Below are 24,409 nucleotides of genomic sequence, written 5' to 3' on the forward strand. Positions count from 1 at the left end.
GAAAACAATGTTGTATTTGTTCCCACTAATTCTCTAACCCTCCAAGTCCCCAACACAAACTTGGCTATCTTTGATAAATAGTCATCAACCTTCTATCTTATACCTTTAATGGTAGTGAATGAGTGTATATCGGAAAAAAGCAGTATGAAAAACTAGTGGAAAGAGTTGTAAATTTGGTTTATACTGGTCTTGGTCCCATATTGGTTGAATGGCATTAGTCAAATTACTTAATTTCCTAAAACTTAGTCGTTTATAAACTGGGGATATTATGTCAAGGGATTGTTGTAGGAGTAAATGAGCATATATGCAAGTTGATGAATTCTTATTATTCTCTACATTTTGTTGTAATTTCCTTGTTAATTCTGCTGTATTTTCCATTCTTCCCAGGGTTTACTCTTACCTAGTCATGCTCTCATTCAACATGAATCATCCATCTCCTGTTTGAGCCCCAAACCCCCAGATCTGGCCATTGATGCTTCCTTAGATATCCTGCCAGCATGTCAAACTAAGTGCAGCTGAAACCTACCTTACTATCCTTGCAAAACCTTGTTTTTCTGGGAATGGCTAACATTTCTAAAGGCATCACTAGCTTCCCACTTACCTAGGACCTCAGCCCTGCCTTTAAATCTCTTCCTCATATTCACACAAATAAAGCTCAGATATTTGCTCAGCCACCTAAAAAGTTTGAAAACTTGAAAAGTTTAATCTTTCTACGCTTCAGCATGTATTATATTTGGAACATAATAATAGATGCCTGCTGCATAGGATTTCTAAGAGGATTAAACATCATTTGTACCTGCTTTGCATGGGATCAAGGATCAGAAAATATGGGTTGTTATTATTTCATCTTTTTAAAATAACTGCTTATCCAGTTCTGTTTCTCCACTGTTCCTTTTTATTTCTGTCATCTGTACTCAACTTAAAGCCTTTTTATTCTCTTTACCTAGAAGATTGTAATATCCTTTGGTAGTCGGAGAGAATGTAGGTTAATTTGCATTTCAGTTAACAGTGGTTTCAGCATATTCAACATTAAACTCTCTTAACCTCATTTTGGCAACCCACTCCAGTATTCTTTCCAGGATAATCCCATGGACAGAGGAGCCTGGTGGGCTACAGTCCATGGCGTCACAAAGAGTCGGACATAACTGAGCATCCGAGCACACACAGTGTAATCTAGGTGGTGAAACAAACAGTTCCAGAAGTGGCTGGGACAGCCACTGAGAGTCCTGATTAGCACAGGGCCTAGGACAGAGCAAGCCTCAAATGTTGAAAAGGATTAAGGTTGGAATATAACTAGGAAAGGTTAACAGTGGCTGAAAGGGTGATACATTCAGAATATAGATCTGGAGTCATGGGGGGATTTGAGTAAGTAAAATTGAGTACAGGGAGAAGATCAAATGAGCAAAAAACATAAAAAATGGATGTGTATAGCTACCATATAAGTAGGCATGGGGCATCTACTTGATATAAAGTATGTGTCAGGAAGCAAAAAAGGAAAAATTGGGGCAAAATGAATAGAAAGTGAACTCAGTAAATTCTTCAAAATTAATGTTACCAAATTAAGCGTCATGGATTGACTGGTGCCAGAAAAAAATTGAGACTAACTGAAGAATTAACACAAGGAAGAGAGTTTCTGCTGATTTATGATAATTCATTTGGAAACCTCAAAGCTCATCCTCAGAAAGAAGGATGGGTACAGGATGCGGATATATAACAGACATGGTAATGTGTGTCGCTTCACTGACCTAAAGACATTTTGCTATGGGAATTCAATTTCTTCAACCCATTATGTATCAGTCATTTAATCTTGAGAGAGTAAGATCCATAGGTTGAGGGGAGGATGGGATCCATAGAAGGGAAGAAGTCTCTAGACATAGATCCAGGAGTAGCCAAACTAGATTCTCTGCAGGATTTCACAGGACGTGGGTTGCTTCATGGCTTGTGAGGAGGAGGCCCGGCAAGGAAGAATCTGGTCTCTCACCCTGGCTAAGAGAGAATAGCTTTACTTTTTCCCTTTTTATGTTTTGGGTTTTTTTTTTTTTTTTTTAATGAGCTTTCCTTTGGCGGTGGGGTAGCGGGTGGGAACTTGTCTCTCTAAAACAAGTTTAAGTTGCGTTCATTCACATCCCTTCCTTTACATGGCAGAAGCTAAGGTACAGAGAGGATGAGTGAACTCCCCAGGGTAATAGAGGATAAGGGCAAAGCTTGGTTCTGGCTTAGACACCAAACCTAGAGCTCTTGCTTCCATACAGCCTCCTTTTTTTAAAAAAAAAAAGTAGAGTCGAGTTTCTTTACAATGTTAAGTTTCTGCAGTACAACAGAGTGAATCAGCTGTAAGTACACATATATCCCCTCCCCCTTGAACCTCCCTCCCATCCTACCCCTCTAGGTCATCACAGACCCCCACACAGCCTCTTTTCTGTTCAGCATATAATTATCTCTGGGAATTCCTCAGAGGTGCTGTGACTAGGGTTTTCATGTTCTTGCATACATACATCTCCTGTATTGATTGGCACTTTATTTTTGCAGTGTTTTCTCTCCAAATAGTGTTATAAAACTCAGCTCGGGCTGATTCAATAAAATACGTGCTTTTCATTAAGGTGGACTGTGCAAGATTCTGTGATGGACCAATAAGACAGTCCCAATCCCGCCTTTAGCTAGTTTACAGTTTTTCAATTGGGTGTGCAAATTACATAGAGTTAAATATGGTATTAGATGGACAAGCACATGATAGGCTCCAAACACAACTTTATTTCATCTTTAGCTGCCTCTCTAACATTTTAACTCAGTAGGTATTATCTTCCCTTGTTCCTAGGGGAAAATCCTGGTAGGTCTTACATCTTTTCTGCTCACTTTTTGGTGAAAAACTCCTATGATCATTTTGTCATTGATATAGCCTTGATTTAATTATTAGATAATAACCAAAAACTAGAAACTTGAATTTATAATAAGCCTTTGATTATTATCTTGGAGAAAATGTACAACAGACTTTGGCTGATACAAAGAGCCTATTTTAAAAAATATCTACATATATTAAAAAAAATCTACTTTCCAAACTATCCCTTTCTTGAAAACTCTAAAGGAAATAAACCTCTGATGAAAATGAAATGGTAAAAAGTAACTAATGCTAATTCCTGTAAGATGTATACCGTGTAGACTCCTGTTCCTTTCGTCTCTTTTCATTTTACATCAAAACCATAGGAGGAAACCACACGCATGTTTAACATGTGTGCAAAGATTTCTTGTAGTATTCTTGTATTTTCATGTTGAGAGTGGTATTGATGACCTTAGTAATTTAAAGTAATTTCTGCTTCAAATGTCAAGTGTCAGTAGCATTTCAGATCTTCCTCTATTTGGTGTAATTGTCAGCTCTAAGCTCACAGACTGACCTAATACAGTCATCAGATATGCTTTGAATTAAGAGTTATTTGGCTAACTTCTGTAGCCGTGTTTGAAGCTGTGCAGTGTGTTGCCGTTACCAGTTTGCTTCTGCTTTATCAGAAACATAAGACCTGTATATCCCAAGAACCACTATGTGAAATTTTCCACCAGGTGGATGACATGTGAGCATATCTGGTTGCAAAACTATAATATCGGTAGTAGCCTAATTCGAACCATGCCTTTTATAATAGCTTACATTTATTAAGAACTTGCTTAAAGGAGTTCAAACAAGGGTGGTGACCTCTTGGACACCCATATTTTAAAACCCTTTTTTTTCAATCGGACAGTCCTTAAGTTGTTCATCTCTTATGCAACTTTTAGTATTTGGTAACCAATGATTCCACAATCAGTGTTATGCAATGAATGCCCAATGAAAGATAGATTGAAAATTCAAAACTTTTGGTCATTTATTCTTGTACACACACTTACGTGTGTGTGTGTGCGTGTGGCGGGGATGAGAGCTAGTGCTTTCTGTGCTGCATTCAGGGAAATGTTCAATGTTGCATTCGGCATTTTGTTTGACAGTTGTCACGTTGTTTTCATTGTCTCTCCATTTTGTTTATTTCCCTGCTTCTTAAGCAGCCTGATGAAATCGCATCAGCTAACTGGGATTGAATTTTGATGAGTGCCAAGTTGCTTTGATGAAATCTAGTGTGCTTATCTTAAACTCGACTTTATTTGGCTTTAATGCTGGTATTTTCCATATTGAGAAGATTAGAGCTTTTGTCTGCTACTGGAGATAGAAGCCCTGTAGGAAACAAAGATAGCTCAAACACAAAAAGGAACGACAGGAGAAGTTCATTTTATACTTTTGCTCCAGAACTACTGTCCACACATTCAGACTTCTTTTAAAAGAAGTGTTAGCATCCATTCCTTTTAATAGTGATAAAATCAGAATTAGCTCTTAGCCAAAACTACCCTCACCCGTGAACTTAGAGAAATAGTTTTCTTGTTGACCAAGAAAAAAGCTTTCGTGTCCCATTATCTGGATTTTCCCAAGGGGGACAAAAATATTTTGTATATTAAATACAAGATGATATTCCCTTTTGTCAACCAAGGAAACAATGGAGCTTTTAAATTGTACCTCCTAGTGATATTTTAGGCTACAAAGCCAGTACTATAAAGGAATTAAAGAATTTTGGAGTCAAAAGACTCCTAAATTTAAATCTTAATTTCTGTCTTATCACATAGAGGAAATTAAACTTGCTGAACTTTTGTGTGATTAAGTTAGGTGATATCATTGTTACCAATGTCTCTCTTTGGAGTCTACGGCCATACCACTCTGAATGGTGCCCAACCTCATCTGATCTCAGAAGCTAAGCAGGGTTGGGCCTGGTTAGTACTTGAATGGGAGACCAGTGTATCTCTGGAGATCATTATAATGCCAGAATTTCAAGAGGTTTAGGCCACGATTGTACAATAGGATCTTCAGAATGTTCACAGAGTCTGAAATAGGACATTTAGCTCTTCAGCTAATATATCTTCCCCTTTTACATAGGATGCCAGCAGCTTCTGGTATCCCCAAGGCTTCTAAATCTAATGTGTATTGGTTGTAGAATTGGAAGAGAGAGCCTACTTTTATTCCGTAACCATGGACAATGCAGCCACCCTCATCAATTCTTAAAAAGACTGGGGCTGCTCTTTGGACACTTGGAGATACTTATCTCAGTTTTCTGATTTGAGTCGATTCCCTAAAGTGATTTTAGAATTTCGACTTGCAAAATCTGGCACAGAACATGCCCACTCAAAAATGCTTATAGATCGTGGCAGTTTAATGGAAGACAGATAATTGGTGGTAGATAATTCAAGGCAGTTCTATAGCCCTGAAAGAAAGTTACGTATGTTACATTTCTTCAAAATCATCTGTTTCTGTACCTTCGCATAACCTAATTCAAATTATTTCCTTTTTCATGTTTTTTCTCTGGGTCAGTTTTCAGTGGGTATAACCTACCTGATCTATTAAACACTAACTATAAAGAGTTCACTTCTTAGTTTTACTACATTGTATATAGAGTGTTCAATCAAGGACTACTTCAGAGTTACAGAATTACTGGATTCTGCCAACTGTGAAACCAGGCTGCTTTTCTATTTAAAAACAGAATGTGTGTGTTAGTTGCTCAGTCACGTCTGACTCTTTGAGACCCCATGGACTGTAGCCCACCAGACTCCTCTGTCCATGGAATTCTCCAGGCAAGAATACTGGAGTGGGTTGCCATTTCCTTCTCCAGGGGATCTTCCCAACCCAGGGATCAAACCCAGGTCTCCTGCATTGCAGGTGGATGCTTGACCATTTGAGCTACTACTGCTAAGTCGCTTCAGTCGTGTCTGACTCTGTGGTACCCCATAGACGGCAGCTCACCAGGCTCCTCTGTCCCTGGGATTCTCCAGGCAAGAATACTGGAGTGGGTTGCCATTTCCTAGCCACTAAAAACAGGATAGAATCACCTAAATGTCAACTCCTCACTTGTTAAGTTCACTCATGGTCTGACTGATTTCCATTCTGATGGAAATAAGCCTTTATCAGAGTGGTATCTTATGGTGGAGTAAATTTCATTGCATTTAATATTTTAAGTAATTTATGAATTATCTGGCAAGGATTATCTTAGTGGATTTTACAGATGTAGTCCCAAAACACGAAATAAAAATGTTCCATATTTATTTATGTACCACGTACAGAAATTACCTCTGTATAAATGATTTCAATGTACTCTTTATTATACTGATTTTTTTTTTTTTGTACTCACTTATTTAGCTGTTGTAGGCTTTCCTGGTGGCTCAGATGGTAAAGAATCCTCCTGCAGTACAAGAGATCGGAGTTTGATCCCTGGGTCAGGAAGATCCCCTGGAGAAGGGAATCGCTACCCACTCCAGTATTCTTGCCTGGAGAATTCCATGGATAGAGGAGCCTGGAAGGCTACAGTTCATGGGGTCACTAGAGTCGGACAGGACTGAGCGACTTCACTTTCACTTTTCACTTTCATGCATTGGAGAAGGAAATGGCAACCCACTCCAGTGTTCTTGCCTGGAGAATTCCAGGCTACAGTCCATGGGATTGCAAAGAGTCGGACATGACCGAGTAACTAACACATTTAGTTGTTGCAGATGTTACTATTATCACCATAATCTAGACCAAAGATCTGGTGAAGCTTCTGTATACCCAAGTCCTAGACTTCCATGCAGTTTGATTTAGAGAAAGCCACCACAGAAGATAATTTCTAGATGAAGAATATAAGAGAGTGAATTGTAGCAGCTCTGTTCTCAGGCTCTTTAATGGGTTTTCTGACTGTGGTCTATGCCATAGCTCCAGATGAGTTGAAAATAGTTACTCTGGAGTCTGAATACAATTGCTGTCTTCTCAGTGTAAGGGTTTGTTGATCAACAGGCTTGAAAGAAATTAACAAAATATGCATTTTTTTTGTAAGATGCATGGTTTCTCATTATAATAGATATTCTACAAACCATGAGCCATGTTAACAATGTGATTCACGATTTGAAAAGTTTGAAAGCTGCTACAGCTGAAATTATAAAGCAAGAACCAAATGCTGAAAGAAGGGAACAGGCACCGTAGAAAAATGTTGATGGCAATTTGCTTGAGGTTCATAAAGGAGGTATATTATACCTTTTTTTTTTAATTGGAGGATAATTGCTTTCCAGTGTTGTGTTAGTTTCTGCTGTACAGCAACATGAATCAGCTGTAAGTAAACATATATCCCCTCCCTTTTAAGCCTCCCCCCCCAAAAATGGTGCTCTTTCAATTCACTCCCTCTAACCCTAAAAAAAAAAAAAATTATCATAAGGTACATATAATTGGTGTTTTTATCAATAGCTAAAACAGTTCAGTGTATTTGATTCTTTTTCATCTGTTAAAATTTTTCAAGTTGCTTTTTCTATATAATGACTTTCCTTTCAAAACTGTGCTTATGTTCTTCAGATCTCCAAGTTCTTTTAAAATATATTTTTTAAATTATGATAAAACAGTACATATTTCAGGTATACAAATCTTCGTTGATATCCTGACTCTCCATTTGAGAGACCCAACTTCAGGAAGGGGCTTGTTGAGGCAGATCATAAATGGCTTTGGGCCAAGAGGCCATGAGCAAAACACCCACAGGCACATACTGGAAACTGAAGCTTTTCTCAGAGAAACAGACCATCTGACTTTTTAATTAGAAAACCATCTAAGTCTACACCTCAGTGTCATCTCTTGGGACTTCTAAACCAGAAACTAGGGTATCTTTACTAGTGTTTTTCTTTTATAAAACATGCCATAAAAATGTAGAACCATAGCCAGGGGAGAGATCAGGGGTAAGGGGGTGTGTCTCAAGGGATTGATAACAGGATTAAAACTTTACAGAAATCCTTTGCATTTCTGGCTAGCATCTGTTATAAAGCACACATACTTAACTTGGCTGGAGCTGTGAAACCTGGTGTTTCACATTTCAGGTTCCTTTTAGGCAAAATTCAACACTTGACCTTCTAAGCAGAAACGACCACCTCTGTGAAAATTTAAGAACTAGCCCTGAGCTCAGGAGAGGGTAGACCAAAGTGAGGGGAAACCCCCCTGGGACAAAGTGGTTTCTTTAGCCAGGTCAGTGGCAAAAGGCAGGATGCCTTTCAAACTGGTTGAAATCGAATATGATGTTATGATAGCAAAATTATGATAGCAAAATGAAAAGGGTTTGGGGGTTACAAGCTATGAGGTTGAGGAAGCTGTGTTCTGCTGTGTTGACTTCTGAGAGGTCAGTTTGGATCTGTTGGTATCAGAGATTTCCTTAAAGTTATTTCTAGTTCAAAGATGATATTAAGCGTTGTAGTTTGTTTTGTTGTGTTTTGGGGAGAGATGATGTTTAGAGAAAAACACCCCAAATAGGCACTTTATTTTTAAAACAGCTGCAGAAAAATCAAGGATTGTTTTTTTTTTTTTTTATTACCAAGGTTGTAGCCCACACTGAAGCAACTTAGCAGCAGCAGCAGCAGATGCTGCTCATCTCCTCATCACCTTTCCACACTGGCCTTTGAGATTCTAGATAGTTTGTTTTTTCTTATTATGTTCATAGGACATAATACTTGGCATTTAACTTACTTGGCATCTTTTACTTCATGTTTCTGTACATATGAGCAGGTGCTTCATGGAGGTCAGTAACGTGAGGAAGATTACAACAAATTTATTTTACTTCTTTATGTTCAGTGTTCCAGGCTGTGCTCTTGCAAATGTTCTCTGTTTTGTGTGACTGAACAGCAAAACAGAGGCTAAAGCACAACAGAGACAGTTTTAATGCTCATAATTAAACTGCTGTTCCATGTAGCTGTCCCAGAATAACTTTTAAATCATTGTGCCCTTTGGTCTAGTAACTTTCTAGGTACCTTCTCTGCCGCCTCATTCTCCCTACTAAACATTTTGTGAGGGATCAGCTGTACTACCAGGCCATCAAATGTATTCAATTTTGGAAGCAAACACTTCATGGTTGTTTAAAAATCCAAAGTATTCACATGGGGGAAAGTGTGGGAGGTTTCAAGTTTCTGAAACATTCTGCAGAAAATGAAGTGATAACAGTTCCTGCCGGTGGCCATATGACTCAATAATAACTGGAAGAAAAAAAAAATGTTTGTTTAGGCTTGGCCAGAGTTAATGACAAGAGTTGTAATCTTATTTTTGCTCACAAACATGTTTCCTTTCTCCACAACACCTTTCCCCATCTTCTGTAGACACATCGGTCTTTGCTGAGACCTGGCTTCCCTCTTTGAGAGATGTGTTCAGCATGTATTCTGTGCTGATTCAAAGCTTTGTTTTGATTCCCACCATTCATTAAAAACATAATAACAGCAGAACCTCAAATCTCTTGCCACAGTACAATGTTAGCCTGTGTTATGGCAAAATGCGGGGAGCATTTGTGGCCGGCAGGCAGGGGTAGGTGCTTAGAAGGTTTTCATTTCAAGTCCATGACTTACAGCCTCAGTTCATCAAAATGCTTTACTCACAAAGATTTCAGAATACATTTGGCACCAACATGTGCTAACGTGAGTTTTTGTTGTGTTTAAATTCCTTCTCAGCTTGGTCAGCCAGATCTTTATTTTATTTTGGTGCATAGGCACATCCGTCACGGGCCTCCTCAGAGACTATATGCCTCTTGGGAGGGGCTCCTTTTTCCTGAACCCATGCTTTGTGTTTAGCTTCCAAATACATTTAACATTTCTAGAGCCACAATCAGGTGAGTTCCCCAATTTTTAATCCATTTGGTTGATAGGCTGGGGTGTTATGGTCTGTTTTATTGTATTTATTTATTTTCACTAAGTGGGTGGGATATTACAGCTTTAATAAATGACCTTTTGTGCTGATAGTGTTGTGGGCAAAGAGACTGTATATTTTGAAAAGAAAACCTTTAACTTAAATACATTAAGTAATTCTGCAGGAATTCATAACTGGAAGGTTTAAGATAATGTATTTTAAAGAGGGCTCCAAGAGCATTGCCTCGGAAAATGGTGGGTAGTTGTGAACTGTCACAAGAATGAAATTACTTGGACCTTTCTGGGTTAATCTTAATTTCTTAATATATTCAAGCTCTGAATTCATATACACTTGACAACAGAAGTCAAATATTTGATTCAATAAACATGCCAAGAAATGCAGCAAAGCTAACATTTTTATTTGTAACAATAAAACTGCTGAGTCTATTAAATGTCTTAATCTCTTCTAACTTGACATTTAAACTCTAAAGGACACTAAATTTTTATGTTACGAGAATGTTGCCTGAAAAAGCCCTATTAGGTTGCAATTTCAAGAATCCTATTGTGGACAGGTTCAGGATTTTAAGCAAACATACAAGAAATATCAGTATTTATATACCTCATTCATTCATATTCCCTCTGTATGTATATATGTGACCAAGATGTATATTTTCTTAAGTGGTCTGCTGAAAACATGGAGGGGGAACTCTCCCTGTAATATGGAACAAATCCATTTGGTGAAATACTCAGTTACTAAAAGGCTTGGTGATAAAACTATCCAGAAAAGTCATAATGTAGAATTGCAGGTTACATATCCAGTGGTAAATATTCCACCTCTGAACCGTCTTGCTTCTCGATGTCCTGGCATCTCCAGTTGGTGTCAACCTCTTTCAGCCTTGATGCCACCACCACCTGGGCTTCCACTGTGGGGCCACCTGCTATTTCTGTTTCTATGTTTTGCAGCCCTCAAATGATGAGAGGCAGAAAGAGCAAAGGAGTAAAGAGAGCAAAGGCTTTGCAGTTGCACATCCGGAGACTGTCTCACCAGGGCTACCACTCATTAACTATTTGCCCTGGGACCCATGTCTGAAACTCTTGTTCTTTCCCGTGAAGTGGGACCTTTCAGGCTTTAGGGGGAGAGAGCACATAGCGTCTGTGTATAGCTCATGTTTCCCGATGCTTACTGTTTCTTAGTGTGGGTCTGTCAACTCCTCCAGCTGACCCTGCATGACTTGCTAGGATGCTAGAGAGCTTCAGCTTCTAGAAAGCAGTTATACTATTCCAGATTCCTAGCTCCTTCTCTCAGACACATAAACCTAGGTCATTTATTCATGAGGCTCAGGGCACCTTCTGCCACTAAGTATTCAGTACTATTTTGTGGCCCTGATGCAGCATTCCTACGCCTTTATGTCTTCCTATTCTGCCCACTTAGTCGGGCAATTGTCTTTAATTCAGACCTGGTCACGGTTTCCTCCAATCTTGACTATCTTCCCACAGGTGTAAGGACTTCCCACAAATCCAGGACTCAGCAGGAAGCCATGAGATGGCAAAATTCAAAGATGAATATTAGATTATATCCACTTTGAGCCTTTTCTCATGATAGGTATCTTTTGTACTACTACTATGTTTTCTGAAACAAGTTTTAAAATTACTAGCTTATAGATTTGCAGTAGTACATAATTTATGTGTATCTGGACATTTTTATCCATATTAAAGTCTGACTATTGTGTAAAATATATATTAAATTATATATATAATTACTTTACACATATTACATATAAGTATCATAGGAAGATATGATATAATCATAAGAATAAGAAGACACCTTGCAGGTAAAATCCTATTTTTTTTTTTTTACTATATCTAAATATAAATTTGAGCACTTAAGATTTTCCTGCTTTGGGCGAGAGTTCTTTTTTTTTTTTGGTCAACAAGGCTCCTAAACAAAAAAAGAGTTGTCATGAAAAAAATCAATAGCATCCCTAGTTACAAGTATTAGTCAATCAACCATAAGCCAACATGGTTTATGCTTCCGATGGAAAGGATTGTCACACCCGCTTCTCAGTCCTCAGTGTTTAGTTAAAGTGAAAGTCACTCAGTCGCATCCAACTCTTTGTGACCCCATGGACCATACAGTGCATGGAATTCTCCAGGTCAGAATACTGGAGTGGGTAGCCTTTCCCTTCTCCAGGGGATCTTCCCAACCCAAGGGGTCAAATCCAGGTCTCTCACATTGCAGATGGATTTTTTTTTACCAGCTGAGCCACCAGGGAAGCCCAAGAATACTGGGGTGCATAGCCTATCCCTTCTCCAGTGGATCTTCCTGACCCAGGAATCAGCCCAGGGTCTCCTGCATTGCAGGCAGATTCTTTATCAACTGAGCTATCAGGAAAGCCCTATATAAGTAGGAGTCAGTAAATATCTGAATGAATGTAGCTATGTAGAATGTTCCTCCTTTGTACTTTTTTGAAGTTTTTAAATTTTGTATGAATAACATTATCTTAGTATTATAATCAGGAAAAAATACCCTAAAGTTATTTTACAAGAAAATATTTTTGTGATTATTATTATAAATGTACTAATATTTTGAACTATTTTCTTAGTTCGAGTAGTAGAATTACTATATCAAAGAATGTTTTTTTAGCCAAAATTCATATTGCCAAATGTCTTTCCAAAGGACTTATGTGTATTATTGTGCTACTGGCAAAATAGTATTAGCCTTGTGCTACAACTTGCCAGAACTACGTGTTCTATTTTAAAACAATTATGTTTTGAAAAATATTTCATCTGTTTTCAGTTATATTCATTTATTAACGAGGGGGCTCCCTCTTCTACTCCTTTGTTTACCAGCTGCGCTTTGTCTTTTGTGAATTGTCTTTGGAACCTTTGCCCATGATAGGCAACGAGCATGTGTGTTTATTAAGAAGCTTAGGAAAAAAGAGATATAAAGAATTATGTGGTCATTTTATTTTTTAAGATGAAGGTCTAAAACCTTCACAATGGAAAAGAGTTTTGAAATGATCACAGCTGGTTATTTATGACTAGATTGTTCAGTCTAAGTATAAAGTTTTTAACTTTTAGATGGATTGAAATGAGTACAAAGTTGCATAAAAATGTTGAATTTCTAATCTTTTGTGTTGTACAATGATAGTTTTAGCTTCTGCTCTTGTCTTCTAAGCTTTCTAAGCCTTGAGTAGTGCCGATTAAAACAAACAGAATTAAGGGGCTAAATTAAGCGGCTAAAACAAAAAGAATTAAGCTTTTCTTTTGAAAAATTGTTCTAAGAAAATGAATTTTAAAATATTCCTTTGAGGTAAAATTTGGCATATGTGCTCCCCCAGAAATCTGTTCACAGGTTTCAACATTTTTTAGAATTGTTCATGTGATGGTACTTACAATTTTTTTTTTAACACCAATTTGTATTATTTATATGGGTGATAAATTGGAGATCAGCATTTCTTTTAGGAGCACTGATGTAAAGGAAAGAGATTGGATCATTTCAATAAATGTATATTTCATATGTATTTGAAATATACATGGCAGAGGATGAGATGGTTAGATAGCATCAATTCAATGGACATGATTTTGAGCAAACTCCGGGAGATAGTGGAGGATAGGGAAGCCTGGAGAGCTGCAGTCCATGGGGTTGCAAAGAGTCAGACATGACTTAGAGACTGAACAACAACAATATTTCATATGAACAAATATGCAGTTTCTTTGGCCAGTTTCTTTTCAAAAGTTGACTGTCTTATGTGAGCTTTAGTTTACTTTTACAGCAGACTTAACATGTATGTGGTTTTGGTTGTAATACTGGAAAAATTATGCCATCTTTTTCATGTTGATAGTAACAATGTTCACTTAAACTCAGCATCAGATCAGAGAGGCGTATGTATATATAAGTGGAAACTCCATGAGGCAGTGTTCTGAGGAGGTTGCATAACGGCTGTTAGTCTTTCTGTGACTGAACGACAGGCTCAGTAGGATAGCTGGAACTTAGCCTCATCTAATGCTTCCCTGGTAGCTCAGATGGTAAAGCGTCTGCCTACAATGCAGGAGACCTGGGTTCGATCCCTGGGTAGGGAAGATCCCCTGGAGAAGGAAATGGCAACCCACTCCAGTATTCTTGCCTGGAGAACCTCATGGATGGAGGAGCCTGGTGGGCTACAGTCCATGGGGTCGCAAAGAGTCGGACACAACTGAGCGACTTCACTTCACTTCACGTCTAATGCTTCAGAATCCTCCAAACCTGATTCGGTCTAAGGTTGAGGAAGTCACAAGCCATGTGGACAGAAGACCTCACAATCCTAGTGAATTCCTCAGCCCAGCTGGAAGACTCTATTACCTCTTATTCTCTAAGCTCTTTCTCATTTTTTACAGAAGTTATTCTTAATCTTGACTCTTCAGATGACAATATCTTCCCTTTAGGACAGACAATTAAACTTCCTTACCTTTCTTTCCATGTGTATATTTTCAAATACTGTACCTACTCAACTTGCATTTTCTCATGAAAAAGACAAACCTTTTTCTTTCCAGGCTACCCCAGTATTCCTGAGTCTTGGCCCTTCTCCTCAAGGTGTTATTTGTCTGTTATGACCTTTTCTTTATTATATCTTCCCTCTCAGTGACTTCATTACCCTAACCCCTGACCCAACATTTCTACATGTATTGATATACTTCAAATTTTAAAACATTTAAAATGACTTCTAATTCTTCTTTCAATAAGCTCTGCCACCTACTATGTCCTATTTTAGAGACTGGAATCACCTCTGACTCATTTTGGCCTGGAAATCATCCGACTCCTCTGTTATCCTTATTTTCCATATTCATTTGGTCACTGATTCTACTTGATTTGAGCTTCCTTTGTGGCTCAGTTGGTAAAGAATCTGCCTGCAATGCAGGGGACCTGAGTTCAATTCCTGGGTTGGGAAGATCCCCTGGAGAAGGGAACGGCTGGGTACCCACTCCAGTATTCTGGCCTGGAGAATTTCATGGACGGTAGTCCACGGGGTCACAAAGAGTTGGACACGACTGAGTGATTTTCACTTTCTACTTGATTCTAGCACCTCAACAACTTATTGAGCACTCCTTGTCTTTGCTCAGTCCCACTCTTCCTTCGTCTTTCCTACCTTGACTACTTTAGTAGTTTCTTGACTGGTCTTTCCCCCCTCTAACTTTAGAAGAGTACCTATTTAGTATGTGAAATTAGAATCTAATTTCATCCAGGTATTACCTTGAAACAAATATACAGATTTAAAAAATGTTGCTGACATTTTTAGATTAACTATTATTTAGTGATAGTCTTTTTTTAAAAAATACATGTTGCATTTATTCTATTAGTATCACCTCACTTTAAATTTTAGCCAACATCTTGTTTCATATTCATTGTTAGTTCCTAGTTTTATGTAACTGGACTTTTATAAGGTTTATGTTGCTTTTCTATTTTTGGTATAATATTTGTTTCTGTAACTTGACACCAAAAATGATTCAATTCGTTTTGGGAGCACCAGGCATCCAAACATAAGTAATATGGAGTGATAACATTCATGTGTTTTGACAGCATTTAAAGGGAAAATAAAGGAGGCTGTGTCAAAAGTGTACTGCAGATCTCAAATTACCAAGGGCATTACAGGACTTTGGCTATCTTGGAGCTATAAGTGTTGCAAAGCTATGATTTGGAGGGTATGTGAAGAATAAAGACCTACTTTATATTAACATTTCTTTTTACTATAAAGGAAGTAGCATTAATTTAAAGAGAGTTAGTTTACACAAAGTAACTCTTGTCTATTGTTAGCTTCAATTTTCAGTGTAAGATTAATAAGAATTATTAAGTAGTTTAAACCTTAAGTTTGCATCTCGTAATTAGCTTAATTTTGTGTCACAGGTTTTAATGGGAGCTGTCTCAGCTTTTTTATCCCCTGGCAAAGTGCTATCATGTTTCTAGCCTGGGTAGAGGAATGCTAGATTTTATGTATGTCCTGAAACAAGTTAGCACAGTTTGGTTAAAACAGCTGCCTGAATGATGAGCAGCAAATTGGATTATAAAATCCTACTTGGTGGTTTAGCATGTCAGTTAGTTAAGTTAGGATTTGAACCATATTGTAGTCACACGGTGGTCAGGACCAGTCTGGTAACAGCTCAACCTCAGCGCATGGCTCCGCTATTGACGTAGGGGATGGTGTTTGGGCCCCTGACAGGAAGCAGTTTCTCCAAGTGCAAGATCAGAGTTGTGTGTTTTCAATAAGGCTTTGTTGAGTGCCTGCCATGAGTTAGATGACTTATTTAGAGATGAAGCAACATTCTTCAAAATCATTACAAAACCAAGACTACATAATTTTTGGTGTTTTTCTTCATCGTGGTTCAGACTGCTTCTGTCATTCACAAGAAATCCTGGTGGCAACACGGTGTCATGAAGGACATTTATTAGGTCAGATGTCTGAGGGACTCACCATGTTCATCAGCTGAGCAGTTGAAAGACTCATGGTCCTTCAGAACTGGAGACAGTGGGACAGTACAGCAATTAGAGTGACAGAGATTGGGCTAGCAGAGCCTGGGAAGTTGAAACCCTCTTCTTTTATCTTTGTTATTCTTTCAAATCTGGTTTCCTATTCTCCACTCCTACTGTATTTCGAACTCTTGAAACTTTCACTTAACCAGGCATGATGACATATTGTTGAAGCTTTGGAATTTAGGTCCTGGTTCCTTTACTTGTAGCTGCTTAACTTCAAGTCCTTCGTTTACTCATTTGTAAAATGATAACACCCACTTCCAAAGTTGTAATGAAAACTAAGTGGATCAATACATGTGAAATGCCTGGCGTAGTATAATACCTCACATGGATGTTAACTAATAAGGATATTGGTAATATCAGTCCAATTAAAGAAGACAGATAAAAACAATTTTAATGGCACTCATCTAGAGAGAGGATCCAGTATAAGGAGAGCACAGCAGAATCAACCAGATGACTTAAAATAGGTAGCAAAACAGACACGTAGATTTTTTTCTATGAATACTCTAGCTGAAAAGAGATCGCATAATCTCCACTGGCAAAATTTTCCTCACTGGTAGATACTCTGCCTTACAGCTTCTTAAAAAAATCAGAGTTAATAGTATAGACAGAATGGCTTCACATTTCCCTTCATAGTGGGAAAACTATTTGGGTGGGTAGAAAAAAGTAGAAGAAAAAGCAGCTGTTTAAAATACTAAATTTATCTAAATTTCCTACAACCCACCTTAGCTAGTTGTGAGATGGGAGAGACAAAGCAAGAGAAGAGAGTTTTAAGGCATCCTTTAGAGATTTTGAAAACTTAATTGAACGTTTCTACCTTGGCAAAACTGAACCCATTTATCTGTATAATCTCTTCAAGCTTGGAGTTATTGAAAAACTTGTCTTTTCTCTCTATTCTTAGCCGAAAGCAGTTTGCATGTTATTTGCTTCCTTGGGTGCAGTTCTGCAAGTCCGCGTATTTAAAGTTTGTGAGGGAGCCAAGCCGCAGGACCTGGCTGCCTTTCAGCTGCTAGACAGGGGGCGCATAGCTTGCCATCGGCCCCAGCTGCGGGAACTGTGCATGTATCTCTGGTCGTCCATCCTGAAGTGAGTTTATCTCCTCTACACTTCTGTTTTCCTTTGGGTGTTTGCCTTTTGTTGCGTGATCCTCACTTTGTTGAACCCAAGTACTTCTGTAGGGTTACTTATCCTCTCAAAACAAGGAAAAATTACTTTTGCAAAGCTGTTTAAGTCAGAGGATGTAATGTAAATCCCATCCAAAGCAGCAGTTCCCATCCATCCAGAGGTGGGAGGAAGAGCAACTTCTAATACAAGTCAGAAAGCTAACAGTCCATCCGAGCTGGAAGAGAAGGGCTCTGACGGGCTTATGGTAGTGTTGGGCATGTGATCAAACCTCCCCTGTGGTTTGGCTGTGAGTCAGCTTGTCTCACGTGGCTGGTTTAAGGGATGCTAAGGAGATTTCTTCCTATCTGTCTCATGAATAGTCTTTTTGTTATTATCATCATCATCACCATCACCACCACCACTACTAACATACATTCAGCGCTTACTATTTGCATGGCAAAGAGTTTGTTCTGGTTCCGCCCCGCCCTCCCCGCCCCCCCCCCCCGCCCCCCACTAATATCTTATGAAAAAACCCAAATAAACTTGCTGGGCAGCCCAGTACTTGCCATGAACTGGGCTAAAACTTTATTTCCTTGTTTAATCATAACCCCAACTTTATCTGGTAGGAACAACTATTTCTTACATTTTAAAAATGAGAAACTGAGGCTTAGAAGACACCAGCTATGAGGCTGTGGATGAATGAATGTGGCAGAGTGAAGATTTACGTTGGGTTTCTCAGTCTCTAAGGAGCATGTTCTTAACCTCCTAGGCAATGTTGCTTTCCTGAACTCAGATGACTGTTGAAAAGTATCCACTTTACGAACTTACCACTTTTAAATGCTATATACATAAAACTTTGGAATGGCATTTCTCCCAGTTCCCTTACTTTTATATAATGTAAGTACCTCCAGTAAAAGGAATCAAAAGGTGAGGCTAGAAACAGCGTTGGAGAAATCTTTACATAATTTGGCAAGACTAAACTTTTAGTTTTTTGTTACAATAAATAAGAGATTTCCAAAGAAGAATGGGTGGTGTTTACATAAGCCTAATTATTTCTGCAAACGTTCTCAGTTAAGCAGTGCCTCTGTTAACTATCTGGAGAAGGAAATGGCAACCCATTCCAGTATTCTTGCCTGGAAAATCCCTTGGATGGAGGAGCCTGGGTGGCTACTGTCCATGGGGTCGCAAAGAGCTGGACACGACTGAGCGACTTCACTTTAAGTGACTGTTAACTATATACTTGAGAAAAAGGGCAGTAAAGAATGATAAGGTTTAAAGAACATAAAGATTACACAGAACCTGGTGGCCAAGTATTTTTCTTTCTGAAAAACAGTACTTTTATAACCACAGGAGAAGGCTTAGAATTCACATAATCAAGAGCTCCTTGGTACTTAAGGTTTTTAAGAATACTTAAGTATTCCTTTGGGTCTCCAATATGCTTTTTTCCAGGTTAAATGGATACAGACACATTTTAAGGCAGATTGATGGAGTAGATGCGTTCTCCATGTCCTGGCCAGCACTGTGATATTTTTAGGGTCCACATTTAATAATTCTAAATAGTGAGAGGTGGTTTTTAGAATTTGACATCTGCCATTGGTGGTGTAAACATAAGACGGTTGGACTTGAGAGCTGCCCTTAGTTATGTAAACTTGAGGTTTTAGCATTTGAACATATTTAGGATTAATGATCAATGGCCTCTGGTTTAGAATGGTATCTAGATGGATTTGCCTTTGTGACCCTCCTGACTTCTCCCTAAAACCCTGATAAGGATGAAATGGATGACACTGTAAACTAAAACCAACCACAGCTTGTCATCAGAATCCAGAGGGAAGTTTCAGTAAGAACCGAAAGGACTATATTTAAAAACACAAGCAGAGGGTCATTTACATTATGCTGCTGATGACTGTGTCTCCCTGAAAGCTAGAAATACTTCCTGCACTTGCAACCCACTGGCTCCTGGGTCAGAAATGAAAGTTTTGTGTCAGTTAGAAAACTGGAGGGATGTCCTTTTGTTCTGTGGCCTCAGCTTGATAACAACAAAATGATAATTGGAACTAATAGTGATATACCTAATAGTGAATACTTACAATAGTCCATTAAATCATTAGCTTGTTTAATTACTATAATAATTGTGTGAGTTAGATTCTGTTGTTGTTCTTGATTTCCAGATGAGGAAATAGAGGCACAGAGATGATCAGCATTAACTGTGTGGTTTGAACAAGTTGACTAATGGGGCCACAATTTGAATCTGCACTGTCTGGTTTCAGGGCCTCTGCTCCTAGTGACAAGGATAAACTGCCTATGAAGCCAGATTCCTCTTCCCTACATCTTTCTCTCTAAAGTCTATAGGTATTGCTCTTCTTACAAATACCAGTTCCCAGAAAATAAGCATTTACATAAGCATGCACATTGTGTCCTGGAAAATGTGGTTCCTTTAACTTCGGTAAGTCAGAGGGTGCCGGGAACCTGATGGGAGTGATTGTTAAAGATCATAATTTAATGTGTTTCTCTTTATTGTGTCTGAAATCTAGACAGTCATTTAGAGAAGGTTCCATTTTAGTTCAGCATAGTCATAGCAGAGAACAAATGCCTAAGCATTGGATTAGGTTGTGTGTGTGTGCTCAGTCATGTCTGATGACTCTTTGTGGATCTATGGACTGTAGCCCGCCAGTCTCCTCTGTCCATGGAATTTTCCAGGCAAGAGTACTGGAATGGGTTGCCATTTCCTTTTACAGGGGATCTTCCCAACCTAGGGATCAAACCTGTGTCTTCTGCATCTCCTGCATTGGCAGGCAGATTCTTCACCACTAGCACCACCTGGGAAGCACAGATTAGGTTGTTGTTGTTCAGTCGCTCAGTCGTGTCCAACTCTTTGTGACCCCCTGGACAGCAGCGCACCAGGCTTCCCTGTCCTTCACCATCTCCTTGAGCTTGCTCAAACTCATGTCCATTGAGTCAGTGATGCCATCCAGCCATCTCATTCTCTGTCGTCCCCTTCTCCTCCTGCCCTCAATCTTTACCAGCATCAGGGTCTTTTCCAATGAGTCAGCTCTTTGCAACAGGTGACCAAAGGATTGGAGCTTCAGCTTCAGCATCAGTCCTTCCAATGAATATTCAAAACTGATCTCTTTTAGGATTGACTGGTTTGATTTCCTTGCTATCCAAGGGACTCTCAGGAGTCTTCTCCAGCAGCACAGTTTGAAGGCATCAATTGTTTGGTGCACAGCCTTTTTAGGTTGATTAGGTTGGGAGCTGGCTAAATCAAGTGCTGTTTAAGAGTTGAGATGAATATGGAATTTAATCAACACCAAGATGGGCAAAGAGAGGCTCTAAAGGCAGTCCGACCAATTCATCCCTTAAATCTGAGTAGACTATACTTTTTTGGAGGAAAATGTGAATTTATGGAATAATTACTGTAAAATAAGAGGGAAATCATTCTAAAACTTAGCAAAGTTCAGATTCCTGATATTGTATTATAAGACAGAGGAAAAAATTAGGGGGAAAGTTTGTCCTCAAAAAGATAAAGGGAAAACATAATATTCATAAAATAGGTTAGAAAGTAATAGCAAATAGACTGAGATAAACAGAGGTCAGGCAAGATAAAAAGTTGAAGCAAACTAAACACAAGATGGTCATATTAACATGTTCATTGGAGAGTGTCAGGTACTGAATCGATCATTTGGGAAATAGAATAATTATATAGGGGAGAAACTTGGGACGTGAATAGAATTTTAGCAGATAAGGACAAATTGCTAAAAATGGTGATGGAAAAGATGATAGATATTAACAGTAAAAAATCTGAGTTGAAAAGTGGCCTGGTTTTATAGAGACAAATAACTTAGTCTGTTAAAGAGAGATCTACCTATAGTCATAGCCTGGCAAAAACATGACTGATTCATGTTGAGGTTTGACAGAAAACAACAAAATTCTGTAAAGCCATTATCCTTCAATAAAAAATAATTTAAAAAAAAGGATAAAAAGAAAATTCTAAAGAAAGTACTTTACATCCAAAGGACAAAAATCAAAGTCAAGCTGTCCTCAAGCTTCCAGTTTTGGTGTTTTGTTTTGTTTTTTAAGTAGTAGAAATAGCATTTAAATTTTGAAAGATGAAGAATCTAACCCTATAATCTTGTAACCCAGCTAAGTTATCTTTGCTGACATATCGTGTTACCTTAGTGACAATCATGAATTGTCACTAAGGGGATATTTCTGTAACTTGCAAAAGTTTTACTCCAAATTTATGAGTCAAACTCTGTCATAATGGATTCACATGCACTTGCCAGCCAAAAGGTTTCAATGATGTGACTCCAAGCAAGGAGGAGTGCCTTTCAATCCTACCTCAGTTAGTCTTCTCAATAGGATAGTGCATTGCTGCATGACAAACATTCCAAAATTTAGTAGCTAACAATCAAGAAGTTTATTATAATTTTGCATGGATCCAAGCATAGACAGGTTGCAGCGAGGAGGCTCTCATTTGGGGGGTGCTTATTCTGTTGTATCAAGTCACTCCTGAAGGTGCATCCATCTGAAGGCTTCTTACTCTCATGTTTGAGTCCTAGGCTGGTGTGGTCAGAACAGTTGGTATTAACTGATGTCTCTCTATCCACATAGTCTCTCCACATGATTAGCTTGGGTTTCCTTACAGGATGGCAGACCTAGCATGGAGCTGTAATGATTCTAGTGAAAGAAGTTCCAGAATACCGTGTCTGTCATGCAAGTCCAGATTCAAAGGGAGTGGAGGATCAGACTCCTGTGGGTGAGAGGATGGCATATGGGTACAAGAAAGGAAGAAAATGCCGGCAGCTATCTTGGGGTCACACCACTATCCTGTTTCTCACTGCTCATTTTATGTCCCAATGTAGAAGGCTTTCAGCACTGCACCTGATAGACATGAGTTTGAGTAAGCTACAGGAGTTGGTGATGCACAGGGAAGCCTGGTGTGCCACAGTCCATGGGGCCACAAAGAGTTGGACACGACTGAGCAACTGAACTGAACTGAACTCAGCACTATATAGCATCATTGCTTGGGTAACACAAACACATTAAAGAGTTTGTTGAATTTTATTAAACAAGTCGTTAGGTTATTTTTTTTTAATTCAGAAAACCTTGGCTGGATTGTTACATAGATATTTTCAAGGATTTTAGAGATATTCTGGGAAAGTATTTGGGATATTTTCATAAACTGGAAATAAATTACTTTATCCATTTCAAAAATGGAAGACTGGCCTCCACTATCCAAAAATTTGCCATCCAGCCTGTTTTTCAGAAATGAATTTGATCCAGATAGTGAGGATTATTGTAGTGACAGGACAGCGATATACTTAAATGTACGACAATTACAAAGTATAATGCCAGTGTATTCATTTCTTGAAAAAACATTGCAAAACACTGTAAGAAACCAAGTGGTTGATTAGCATTTATGAATGGTAACACTTTTGTTTACAGAATGTGTGTATGTATATATAGATACATACACTTTTGGTTAACGGTTATTTCTGAGGGTTGTTTTTCTATTTTGGGGGCATATTTTATGGTGATTTTGTATTTTTTTAGAGAAATAGTATACCTACTGAAAAGTGCACGTAACCTCTATGTACAATTTAAAGAACAATGATAAAGTTATCCTTGAGCTCTAGAATTCTGTTTATAAAGTTGAGAGTTATCAGCGATTTCACTAAGATGGCAGAGTAGGAGATCCCCAGCCTCCATCCCTCAATCCTCAATCCCTCCATCCCCCAAAAATCAATCAAGTAGAGAGCTAGCCACAAACAAAAACAGCGCTGGGAGAGCTCTGGAATCAGAGAAACTTCAGCAACTCAGTTGACTAAAACAACTTGAGAACAACCCCACAAAAAGGGAAGGAAGAACGTTTCTTTTCTGCCTTCATCATCCTGGCCCCCAAGGCCACATTCTTGGCACCAAAGGAGACTCCCCAGCTGGAAAGAGTTCCCCCCACAGGGAGAGGAAGAGTGGGCTGAGTGACCAGCTCCCCTGCCCTTCAGGGATACTACTCGAAGGACCCACTTCAGTCACCTCCACCAGAGACCAGCAGAGCTGGGGCATGACCTGTAAAGACGGCTGCCAGTGTTCCAGTGTCAGATCCACAAAGGAAGAAAGCACAGCTCCCAGTGGCCTGTCCTGCAGATGAGAACAGCAGCTTTTGCTACCGAAGAAACCAGGGGCCCGCACAGTCACCACTGATTTCACTGGGCTCTCACCCCCAGGTATTCACGTTTGCTGACACCAGCCACCTGAGTCCCTCCCCACTCCCCTGGCCCCTCCCACCCCAGCAAAAGCCGGGGACCCTCTGTGGCTGTGTGCCTGGCTGACGCCAGCCTGGAGCCCCCCAGCTGACCTCTCTGCTCTGTGTGCTCTCTGGGCTAGCCCCTCCTGCTGTGCACTTGCACACTGCTTGTCTCACGCCCATCATCAGCCTCCATGGCCATGTGTGCATGTGACGAGGTCTTACAGCCATCACGTGCACGCTGATAGCCAAGACCTCCAGGGCTGCTTGTGGTCCTGGATCTGGCCCGGTCACTGGCCTGAACCACTTGAGTGGGCTCATCTGCAGGTAGCCCCTCCAGCCGCACAGCTGCATACCTCTGGCCCAGCCTCCATCACTGGCCTCTACGGCTGTGTGCACGCCCACGGAGAGACCACGCAGTCAGGGAGGATGAGCTGATAGCACGGCTCCTACAGCTGCTTGTGGATCTGGATCTAGCCCTGTCTGCAATCACTGGGCTGCACCACTGCGCACCTGCAGCTAGTCACTCCAGCTGTACGTCACATGCTGCCAGCCTGACTCCTGACACCAGGCTCCACTGCTGTGCCCTAGAGACCAGAGTCAGCAGCTGGGACGGTCACACTGACAGCCAGAGCCCTCACAGCTGCTGGTGCACCTGCAGCTGCGACCGCAGCCCCTCCGCCTGCCCTGGCTCCACCACTGTGTGTGTTTGCAGCTGGCCCTGCCACAGCCGAGTGTGTCTTCACAACAGGCTCCAGCCACTACTGCTGCCTGCCTTGGTCCCTAGCCTCTGAACTGGGGCTCACCTCTGAGAACCCCAACTGCCCTTGTGGCCACTGAAGATATTCTTCCTGAAGCATCACCAAAGACCATGTGGTTGAGAGGGTGCT

General features: G+C 39.7%; 1 protein-coding gene across 1 annotated transcript in view; it reads left to right on the forward strand.

Annotated features, from left to right (window-relative positions):
• RSPO2 (R-spondin 2) overlaps nt 1-24,409 on the forward strand; it is a 172,433-nt gene that overhangs the window by 126,950 nt on the left and 21,074 nt on the right. The window lies entirely within an intron of this gene.

The sequence above is a fragment of the Bison bison genome, unplaced genomic scaffold (genome assembly GCF_000754665.1).
Source record: "Bison bison bison isolate TAMUID 2011002044 unplaced genomic scaffold, Bison_UMD1.0 scf7180017864491, whole genome shotgun sequence".
Classification (NCBI taxonomy): Eukaryota; Metazoa; Chordata; class Mammalia; order Artiodactyla; family Bovidae; genus Bison; species Bison bison.